The sequence below is a fragment of the Lolium perenne genome, chromosome 6 (assembly GCF_019359855.2).
Source record: "Lolium perenne isolate Kyuss_39 chromosome 6, Kyuss_2.0, whole genome shotgun sequence".
Classification (NCBI taxonomy): Eukaryota; Viridiplantae; Streptophyta; class Magnoliopsida; order Poales; family Poaceae; genus Lolium; species Lolium perenne.
This window is the reverse complement of record NC_067249.2, coordinates 213,125,889-213,136,072: the sequence shown is the minus strand read 5'-3', so window position 1 is coordinate 213,136,072 and position 10,184 is coordinate 213,125,889. Positions and strand designations below refer to the sequence as shown.

Below are 10,184 nucleotides of genomic sequence, written 5' to 3'. Positions count from 1 at the left end.
TTCCACTTTTCAGGAAAGGCCGAAAAGGTTTGACTTTGCACTTTCGAGCAGGCCCAACCGAACGGTTTAAAATCATCTCTTCCGCTGGAGCAGGCCTCTTTTAAGACACTGCCCCTTATTTGGGCCTCCACTGTGTTGCTTCTTCATGCTCCATTTTGTCCCCGTCGCATGTAGTCAAGATAACCAACGCAATAGGCGTCAAATAGGAATCACCGTTGCCGGGTGGCCGTACATTATCTAGGCGACGCGCGCATTCTTGTTTTCTCTACTACTTAAAAAGACTCAATTGGTTCCTTATTCTGCCAATACGTTTGGTCGTTTTCGTCGTCCCTCCGTCCCCAGACGTACAAGGAATCCAGCAATCAATCAGCATGCAATCCAGCAGTCAATCAGCTATCAGCCGAGACATACAAGGAAAAAAATCAGCCTAGACATACAAGGAAACCAATCAGCGCAGACGTACAAGGAAACCAATCAGCCCAGACGTATCCCTATGAATCAGCTGGGCGGAATAGGAAATCATCTCTCCCCTCACGCTGCCGTCTCTTCTCACTCTTACGCTGCCATCTCTTCTCCGATGCCTTCCGTACGGCAACCACCTCGCCGCCCAGTGGTCTGCCATCTCTTCTCCGACGTCTGCCTTCTTGGCAAACACTGGTTGCCAACACCGACGCCCCGAGGTCTGCCGCCTCGCCGACGCCCGAGGTCTGCCGCCTCGCCGATGCCCCGTGATAACACTGGTTGCCAACACCGATGCCCCGAGGTCTGCCGCCTCGCCGACGCCCCGTGATCTGCCTCATTGGTCTGCCGCCTCTTCTTTGACGCCCAGGTTGGCTCTCCAACCAGTCGAAGACATCGCCTCTTCTTATCCTTCATCTTCATGCTGCATGCAAAAATCAGTTCTGTACAGAGCTGTGGCACTGTCTACATTCATGAGAGCAAACTTGTAGATTTTAAAAATTAGAAATCAATTGCTACATGCTATTAGTCTGAAAAATAAACATACATTCAAATTCAGTATACAAGAAATCCACTTGTGGCCCAGCAAACATCGCAGACCCATCCACTTGTGCCACTACTTGATTGGTGATAACCACAACAACTCCAAACTGCAGCAGCAAGCAATTATTCAACAGGGGTAACTGTAACTCAACACTTTTGCGTAAAACAATACAAGCCCAAGTTGGAAAAAATTATTCAACAATTACTTTAAAAGCACTTGAGCCAACTATCTAGCATGAACTTAGTGTACTTTGAACGAGTAACGAATTAACAATGCCTTGATTTTTTAGAAAATAAGAAGTGTTTCTTGTCTTTACTTAGTTGTAACTAAAATTTGACCACATTATTTTTGACAAGTATTACTGCTTTTGTGTGTGCAGTCTGAGAATTTATAAATACATCAAGGTTTCGATTCTACTGTTAAGTGTCATCACCTTATAGTATCATGCCGAAATGAAAAGTAAATGCTTGGATGTGCAAAATGTTATAATAATTACTCACGGCTAATGGTGTGTTTTTCTTAGAGCAGTGATAGTCGAGGCTAAGCTGCAATAAATATCTGCCTCTATGCTTTTCACACTGAAAAAATGGGAATGGAATAATACTCATGTTTCAGAGGGGCAACATCAAACATGTATGACTGGCAGAAAACATATTCTTCTTCTATGCAGGGAGGCAGAAAATAGACTGTTGCTTGCTGAACTTGTGCATTGGCATGTAGTATTTGAGAAGGCAGGAAAGCATGTTCAATGTCTGGCGTTGATCCAGTGATTACTTCAGATAAAGTTTCAATTGTCATACCTGGTGTTTGGTTATCATTGAGTGAGTGGTTATCATTTAGCATTTGCCTGGGGGTGCAAATTTCATAAGCCATCATTAGATCTTGACATTCAATAACAAGTGAAACCAACAATTTCTTAGTGGTTAAAGCACATTATTTTACCTGCTCAGTCGTTTCATATGAGCCATCATGAAATTGTTTACGAGACAATGCTCCCAGTGATGTAAAAAATGACTGAACCTGCCAAACAAATAGTTAAGTGTTAGAAGGCAACAACTGAATATCACTTTTCAACAATTTTGCACAGATGCACAAATATTTTGGTGGTGCAAATTTTATAGACTCTCACATCAGAGCACAGATGCACATGCATGTTTTTAAAATTCAAAGTACTCTAACTTCTGTAAATAAAGATTGTAGGAGACATCAACTGAACGGCTTGGGGGTGGCTTGAGTAGTGTAGATAGACAGAGGCTATTTGTCTGAAGAATACACAATAGACACATGCTATTTGTCTGAAAAATAAACATGATGTGTAAGCAGAACTAAATACAAGTAGCATTTGAAAAACATAGAAGGTGCCAATAGAGATATGCGTGAACTCTGTGAGTATAAACCATCAGTAGTATAAGCTCCATGTTGTAACTATCGCATTTCAATGTACAGAGAAATATGAGTCACACAAGGGTGGTCAAATTTAGAATTTCATTTTAAAATGGAAAGATTTCCAAGACATAGACGCAGTAATACCTTCTTGGCACCTTATTCTCCCAATACGTTTGGTTGTACTTGGTCCTCGTCGTCCTTCGTTGCCCACCCGCCTGGGCCAAGCGTTAACATGGGCCGAATGTAATCTCGCCAGGAAATATAAATCACGCCAGGTATGCAATCTCGCCAGGTATGTAATCTCGGCAGGAAAATCTCGCCAGGAAATCTCGCCAGGAAATATAAATCACGCCAGGTATGCAATCTCGCCAGGTATGTAATCTCGGCAGGAAAATCTCGCCAGGAAATCTCGCCAGGAAATATAAATCACGCATGAATGGAATCTAAACAGGAAATAAATCAAGAACGACCCATGAATTAGGAAATCTCGCATGGAAATAAACCAAGAACGACCCATGAATCAGGAAACACCCATGACGCATGGTATGAATCAGGAAACACCCATGATACATGGTATGTAATCCTTCCCAGTAATCACGCATGAATCCTTCCCAGTAATCGTGCGCCTGTAATCACGAAATCTCATTACTATAAATTAAAGGACGCAGGTTAAAATCAGGATTCACGCCAGGAAATAAATCACGACAGGAAATAAATCACGCCAGGTTAAAGGAATGAACCATCTTACCATAGCTCCAGGCTAAGGTCATCTTCTTCTCAATCGAGTTCATCCATCTTCAGTCGCCATGCTGAGTCAATACCTGCTCAGTCGCCACGCCTCCAAGAGGGTAATGGCACCAAGGTAAGTTCCAGCATCACGTTTTACTCATGTTCTTAGCATCACATTTTACTCATGTTTCTCCGTTTATAATGCAGTCATGTTACATTCTACAATGTGGAACAATTGCATATCTACAATAGATCCTGGGAGGCAACTGCGAAACTTATTTCTGGTCGAATAAAAAACAATAGAGGAGGTGATCTAATCTACCATGCTATCCTCGTCGACGAAAATGTAAGTATTCCAACAATTATGATATGTGTAAGAGGTGAATAATGAGTTGGCACCAAATTTAGGGAACTACCGTCAACTCCAAATACCTAGCCCTTTATTTCCATTGAATTACTTCAAACATGATTTGTTGGTGTATGAACAGAGGGCACTCAGTTCACCTATAACTCCATGGATACCTTAATGTCTCATGTCTCCAGTAGCTTTAGGTGAACTTGAGCATCACAGTGAATTAATTAATCTAGAGCAGCTCAAGTCTCTCTCTGATTCAGGGGCAGCTTAGCTTAGCATGTGATATATAATTCAGTTAAGCTTCTGTGTTATGACTACTTCCAAGTGTTATGACTACAAATAGCTAATCCTTGCCACGACAAAACTTTTCTAGGCAAGCACACATCAGATGTGATAAACATCAGAAAGTGCAAGCATGCCAAATGCAACCTGCTCAACATACTTAAACTGAAATTTCTACACAACACCATGCTATTTGTCTTTGAGAACCCTTGAGCTGGTTATTAGTGCATATTCAGGAATTTTATAAAATCTGCAAGCATGCCAAATAGCACGAATAACAAACAATAGATAATTACTCACCTTGTCAATCCTTGATGGCAGACTCGATTTCTGCGGGTGCTAGATTTGCGCCAGGCTGTAGTGGCGAGTTGCTGGAGGCGAGCACACCGGAATTGGTAGGCGCGAGATGGCCGTGGTCAGCACACCAACTCTCACCGCTAACCAAATGCAATTAGCGTAATGCAAACAATAAAGCTCACAGCTAGGAAACAAAATGAAGACAAACAATAAACTGAGCCAAACTAAATCAGGGTTTCTTACCAGAGAACAAAGAAATCAATGCACTTCCTTGTCATGAACCAACCAGCTAATATGGACCAACCAGCTAATATGGAGTATGTATCATGCATTCCTGCAAGCATGCAAGCATGCAAGCAATGATATTAAACGTAATATTACTATTTGGCGTAGTACCATGCAACAGAGTAGTATTCAGGTTTCTTTACTGTACAGTAGTATTCAACACAAATTCATCACAGGAGGTGAGGAAGACATCCTGCACACAAAGAGCCAATGTTTCAGATAGTCTCCTATAGCGGAGTGTATAGTTAAGTCACGATTTGGAGTGGTAAAATCAGAAACAATAGAAATCCGTAAACACACAATAACCCTCAAATATTTCAGAGATCTCTTAAAGGTAAACTGATGTTCTGAGATGCCGATGCGAGTTCTCCTTAGCCTGACATAGAGTGCGGAAAAGTTCTAAAAAACCAGAAAATAATATCAAGAAAATCCCACCCGAGTCTCTAACTCTGTATTACATGGGCATGCACATGTGCACACACACAGACTAGCATACAAAGGCTCAGAAGATCAGTCTACCTTGTGAGCTTTCTGAAGTGCATTGCCACCTTTGATAAGAACACCTAGAGAAGCACCTTTTCCGGTGGCAACCATAACAGCAGTAGGAATCCATTGCTGAGGGTAGAGGTGAAGTTGCCCATTTATGAACCAGCCAAGCCATGTAACAAATGCAGCCACCACAACCTTGAAATAAGATGAAACAATGTGAGGTGGAAAAGGTTTTTCCAAAGAGCTACCCTGACAGCAAGAACACACTGGAATATTTGCAGGTATCAGTAAGGAACAGTTTTAAATTTGAGTTCCCAAAACGAACCTATTTTTTACTGCTGGAAAACTAATAAGATCAGTAAGGAACAGTGTTAAATTTGATTCTCACAAGTTCATCAAACAGGAGTATACAGTAGAAGATAGGTTAGACGGTAGTTCCGTACAAAGTTCCCAGCTGAATCCCTTGAGCTGGTTATTAGTGCATATTCAGGAATTATAAAGTAACAGATACTTGGAACAAAATACCGTGAAATTTTGTCTGCCAACCTTTGCACTGGAGCTCTTGCAAGTTGAGCGGCTTCAACTAGCTGTACTATCTGTGACAGAGCCGTTTCTGATCCAACATGAGTGGCCTTAACCATTATCGTTTACAGTACCACCAATAACCTTTAAAACAGAGCAACTGAAGTGTCAGAGCACTCGATAAAAATAAAGACAATCATCAGAATCTGAGAGGAGTAAGTGATAAACAAAACAAAATGAAGACAATCATCAGAATCTAGAAGTACCAACCTTGTCTCCTGGTTTCTTTGCAATGGGCATTGCTTCCCCAGTTATCATACTTTCATTAACATAGCTTTGGCCTTTGATGACGACACCATCAACTGGAACCTTTTCACCAAGGAGAATCTTAATGAAATCGTTTGCTCAACTCACCTGAACACTTATTTGCACCTTGAGCATTATAATGATGTTAAGCTAGGAGCTAACAATAACTATGGAACAAAATCTTATTGGACGATTCTTAACAAAATTGTGCTTCTGATCATTATTTCAAAAACATTGTTTTGGCAAACCATTCTTTCTTACAAGACAGTATGGAAAACATTCGTATTCTTTCATATTGTGTGAACATTGCTATTATTTCTATCCGTTTGACATTGGAATTTTCATAGGGTGATAAGATGGAAGCGATAGCATATGGACAAACAGCGTTGCGTGTGAACAAGGAGTTGCGAACGGGCCATGTATACTACATCAGAGGTATTGGGTTCCAGCTGGCTGAAACACTGGCAAGACGATTGTTACACAATGATTATTACACCACTATGCACTCTTGGACCCAAATTGATTTAGCTGGGCCTACCATTTCCATACCTATGCTGCCAGACCGGTTCATGACTTTCAGTTGTGTCGCAACACTGACAAACAGACAACTTGCAGGTGCATAGAAATTTTTAGTAAAAACGATGGTTCACACTTTCGCACTTTTCTGGCTATTGAATTGATATTTTTAAGCATTTTCAGATGTAATTGGGATAGTCGTCTATGTTAGCCCCGTCCGATTCCTCCCGTCAACCAATCGTAAGACACCATGCCGAGAAGTCGTGCTGATGAACAATAGGTATGATAAAATAAACTTGAGTTTTTTTATCTTCTGATTATCTGTTATCTAAATTACTGTTTCTTTACAAGGTGGGAGTTCATATGTCTGCGCATATGGGACAAGCACGTGTCGCGCCACATGATGAAATGGCGACGTGCCGAGCAGGATATGTCTATCTTATCTGCCATCCTTTTTGAGGTCAGCACGGCACAATGTAAGTTGGGATGTACCATTTGACATTATAATAAACTTACATACATGACTATATTTACTCATATGTTGTTTTCACAAATTTCGTAGGGGCTTTGAAATCAACAGACAACAGCCAACTTGTTTTTGATCCGGACACTCTCCTAGCTTATTATGATCTTTCATCTTTTCGTCAAACACTTCGCCCAGCTTATAAAATGTCCACTCTAAAACGTGTCAGGGCCTTTGTGCGACAAAGGCTCAAAATGGGGTTGTATGTGAACCTCCGAATATGGAAGGCAATTCTCAAAGTTAAACTGTACCAAGGCACAGATCGTTTGAATGCCTAAGAGTTTTCAAGTAATAAATGGAGGAACAACAGCAGATGACATTGGTCTTTCATGTTTGGACTTTGGAAAAATACAGATAATGCAGTCGCATACCTCTACTCCAACTTTAGTCAGTGAAGAATCTTCAGCAAAGGGCGAGAGAACGGTTACTCCAGGTGGTAATCTTGTATCAAACATTCTAAGAGATAACTCAAACAGTTCTTCTAACTCGTTGTCTACTATACTCGATGTTTCCAAACCAAGTTCCCTGAAATATTATATGAATACATCAGAGAAACAAGAAATATACCAACAATAATTCACCAAGATCCATTACTCCATCTTGCCCTTGAATACAACCGTTTGTTAAAAAAAAAATTTATCTTGTCATAAAGTATTATGCAGCCCAGCATTGTTTTGTTACAAAGTAGCACATCAACATATTTAATTTTGCTTTCTAAACTATAAACTGTATGAGAGGCACTGGCAGTAAATTTTATTAAAATACAAACAGATATTTACAAGAGAGGAGGGATGCACAACCGGGAAGATGTCTAACCAAGGGAGTCAAACCAAATCTGTCAAGGATACACAAGACCCTCTATCATTCCAAATGAAAGGGCAAATGAGAAACCTTGGCGTTCCTTTTTTTTTCCAAATGTCCCATGAAGAAAGGATTTTGCTTAAGGCGATTTAGGCCATGCTGATCATGTGATTGCTGATGTCTAGCTGAACACCGACAGCTTGCCAGCAAGAGGTGCTGAAGGGGCAATTCCAAATAGATTACCACTGGTTTCTAGGCTGCCAGAGGTACAGAGGACACGGTTGGAGACGCGAAATGTATCTGTTTCATGGATTTCAGAGCTAGACAAATAGTTTCATGAGAACAGATGCGTGAACGGATGCCATGTTAGCTCGTTGAAAAAGAGCACAGTTTGTGCAACAAGTAAAAAAAAAACCACCCGAATGAGTTCCTAGCTGTTTACGCCACTGGAATTTCTTCATGAAGTGTACTGAAATTCTTCATCTACTGGTGCTAAATTCCACCACTGAAATTTCTTCATTAACTATACTGAACTCTCGTCCAGTGATCCTAAATTCGAGTCTATCAAACAAATAGAGAAAAGGCACATCTTAGAAAATTAAATTACCAATTAATTCACAAAATTTTAATGCTTAATTGCTTATGAGTTGAACAACAAATTTTTTGAGGATCGTTAATACCCACTAATCCAACACAAAATTCGAGTTTCTTGGCCTATTTGTGGAAACCAACAATGCATATATGGCAGGATATCATCAACTAAAATAAACACAAGTTGAAACCCTCAAGTTTCCTGAACACCCCAACCCAATCAAGTAAAACAAACGCATAAGAACTAATAATACAATATCTAAAAAAAATTGTCAAACGAGCACATCAACAGATCTTCAGAGCACTTAGCATGACCGCTTGTGAAAAAACTAACCAAACAATGTTCAGAAGATATAATTGTCTTAAGTGTACTGAGAAGGCAGCAATGAATAATCGGAGCACTAGAAGCATGTCAAAATATGAAAAGACACAATCCAAAATTCCAAACTGTACTAACAAGCGATTGTGCTTTACCAATGAAGAGGCTGCAGAGCTATGAAGCAAAACTGTTAATGGATTCAATAACTAAACCTTCAGACACTTCCCAATCCATAAAACCTGCAAAATAAGAAGTCATCCAAAATTTATAGTGCTTTGAAAGTGAAATTTAGCTTTACAAAATATCTTAGGATAGTGGACATATTACAACACTTGATGGTAAAAGGAAATACTGTCTTATAATAGTGAACAGATTTCAACAAAATCCCATATATTACTGGACAGTTAAATTATGTAAAGCAATAATATTGCTCGTGCAATTGCAGACATATAGCTACTCCGTGCAATTTAGCTACTGTTCACTATTATAAGCACCACCATTTTTTGTCGTCTCTCATCCGAAAATATGCCTCTGTTCACTATTATAAGATGCTTTGAAAGTGAAATTTAGCTTTACAATATCTTAGGATAGTGGACGTATTACAACACTTGATGGTGAAAGGAAATATCAGACTGCTTAGTTGGTTACATGAATAAGCAAGCATGCAACTGCTGACGACCAGTGACAGGTAAGACATGAAATTGAAGTTCATCATCACATACCACAATACTATAATTAACCACGCAGGAACAAAATCTGATACTAAGTTGCACAGATCAATAGGAAAGCAAGCAATCACATGATTAACAGGAAAGCAATCTTCTACTAGATCTTTGAAGCCATGGAATCAATCATACTCAGACCCACGGACCTGAACACAATGCACGCGCATACACCATGGCTGGATGGGAAATTTCGCCGGAGGGAACTGTTCGTACTTGCTCACGCCCGCGGCCGCCCCTGGCTAGAGCTTGCCCAGCCGCGCCATGGCCGAGCTCGCCTTCGCCGCCCCTCGAGGAGCTCGCCCGCGCCGCCCCATCGCGGAGCTCGTCGGCGCCAGCATCTCGCCGTGGTCGCCCGCGCCGGCTATGGCGTACCTCGCCCGTGCCGCCCCTGGAGGATCTCTCCCGCGCCGCCCCTAGCTGGCTCGCCCGCTCCGTGCCATGGCCGAGCTCGCCCTCGCAGCCCCTCGAGGAGCTTGCCCGCAATGCCCCGTCGCGGAGCTCGTCTGGCACCTGGCCGTGGTCACCCACTCCGGAGCTTGCCCTCGCCGTCCCTGGTGGTTGGAGGAAACGCGGTGGGGGAATGGGGAATTGAGTGGGAGAGGGAGAGACTGGAGTGGGAGAGAGAGAGAGTGGTTTTTTTTTACAAAGCATTTCATGTTACAAAGCGGAGGAGGCACCACTTCTGTGCGAGAGATTTTTTTTAGGGTTGTTTTTATTTTACAAAGCGGAGGAGGCACCACTTCCATGCGAATTTACAAAGTATTTTCTATTATATTATACCCCTACACTACCGTGATTCCCTTTATTTATTCGGAACGCGAACTACTTTTTTTTAGATGAACGTGAACTACTTCTCGCATGAGAAAACAAAAACATATACTGTACATGCAAAAACAAATCAAAATGAAGACTTAAATTAGTCCTTACTCCCCTAAACTTTAATGACAGCGAGGAGCGTATCCGCCTCGGAACGTTCGACACCACGCACAAGGCGGCGCGGGCCTACGACGCCGTCGCCTGGCGCCTCGGCCGCCCGCGCCAGCAAATGAACTTCA

The 10,184-nt window shown here is 41.6% G+C and overlaps 1 long non-coding RNA gene across 1 annotated transcript; it reads right to left on the bottom strand.

The window, feature by feature from the left end:
- Window positions 1–345: 345 nt before the first annotated feature.
- LOC127306176 (uncharacterized) lies at window positions 346–9,787 on the bottom strand. The gene is made up of 11 exons (XR_011747605.1): window positions 9,276–9,787; window positions 8,560–8,643; window positions 5,619–7,218; window positions 5,373–5,492; window positions 4,857–5,021; window positions 4,296–4,530; window positions 4,056–4,192; window positions 3,138–3,227; window positions 2,534–3,015; window positions 1,007–1,109; window positions 346–883 (listed from the first exon to the last, which is right to left on the bottom strand). It is a non-coding gene; the product is annotated as an uncharacterized lncRNA (long non-coding RNA).
- Window positions 9,788–10,184: the final 397 nt, after the last annotated feature.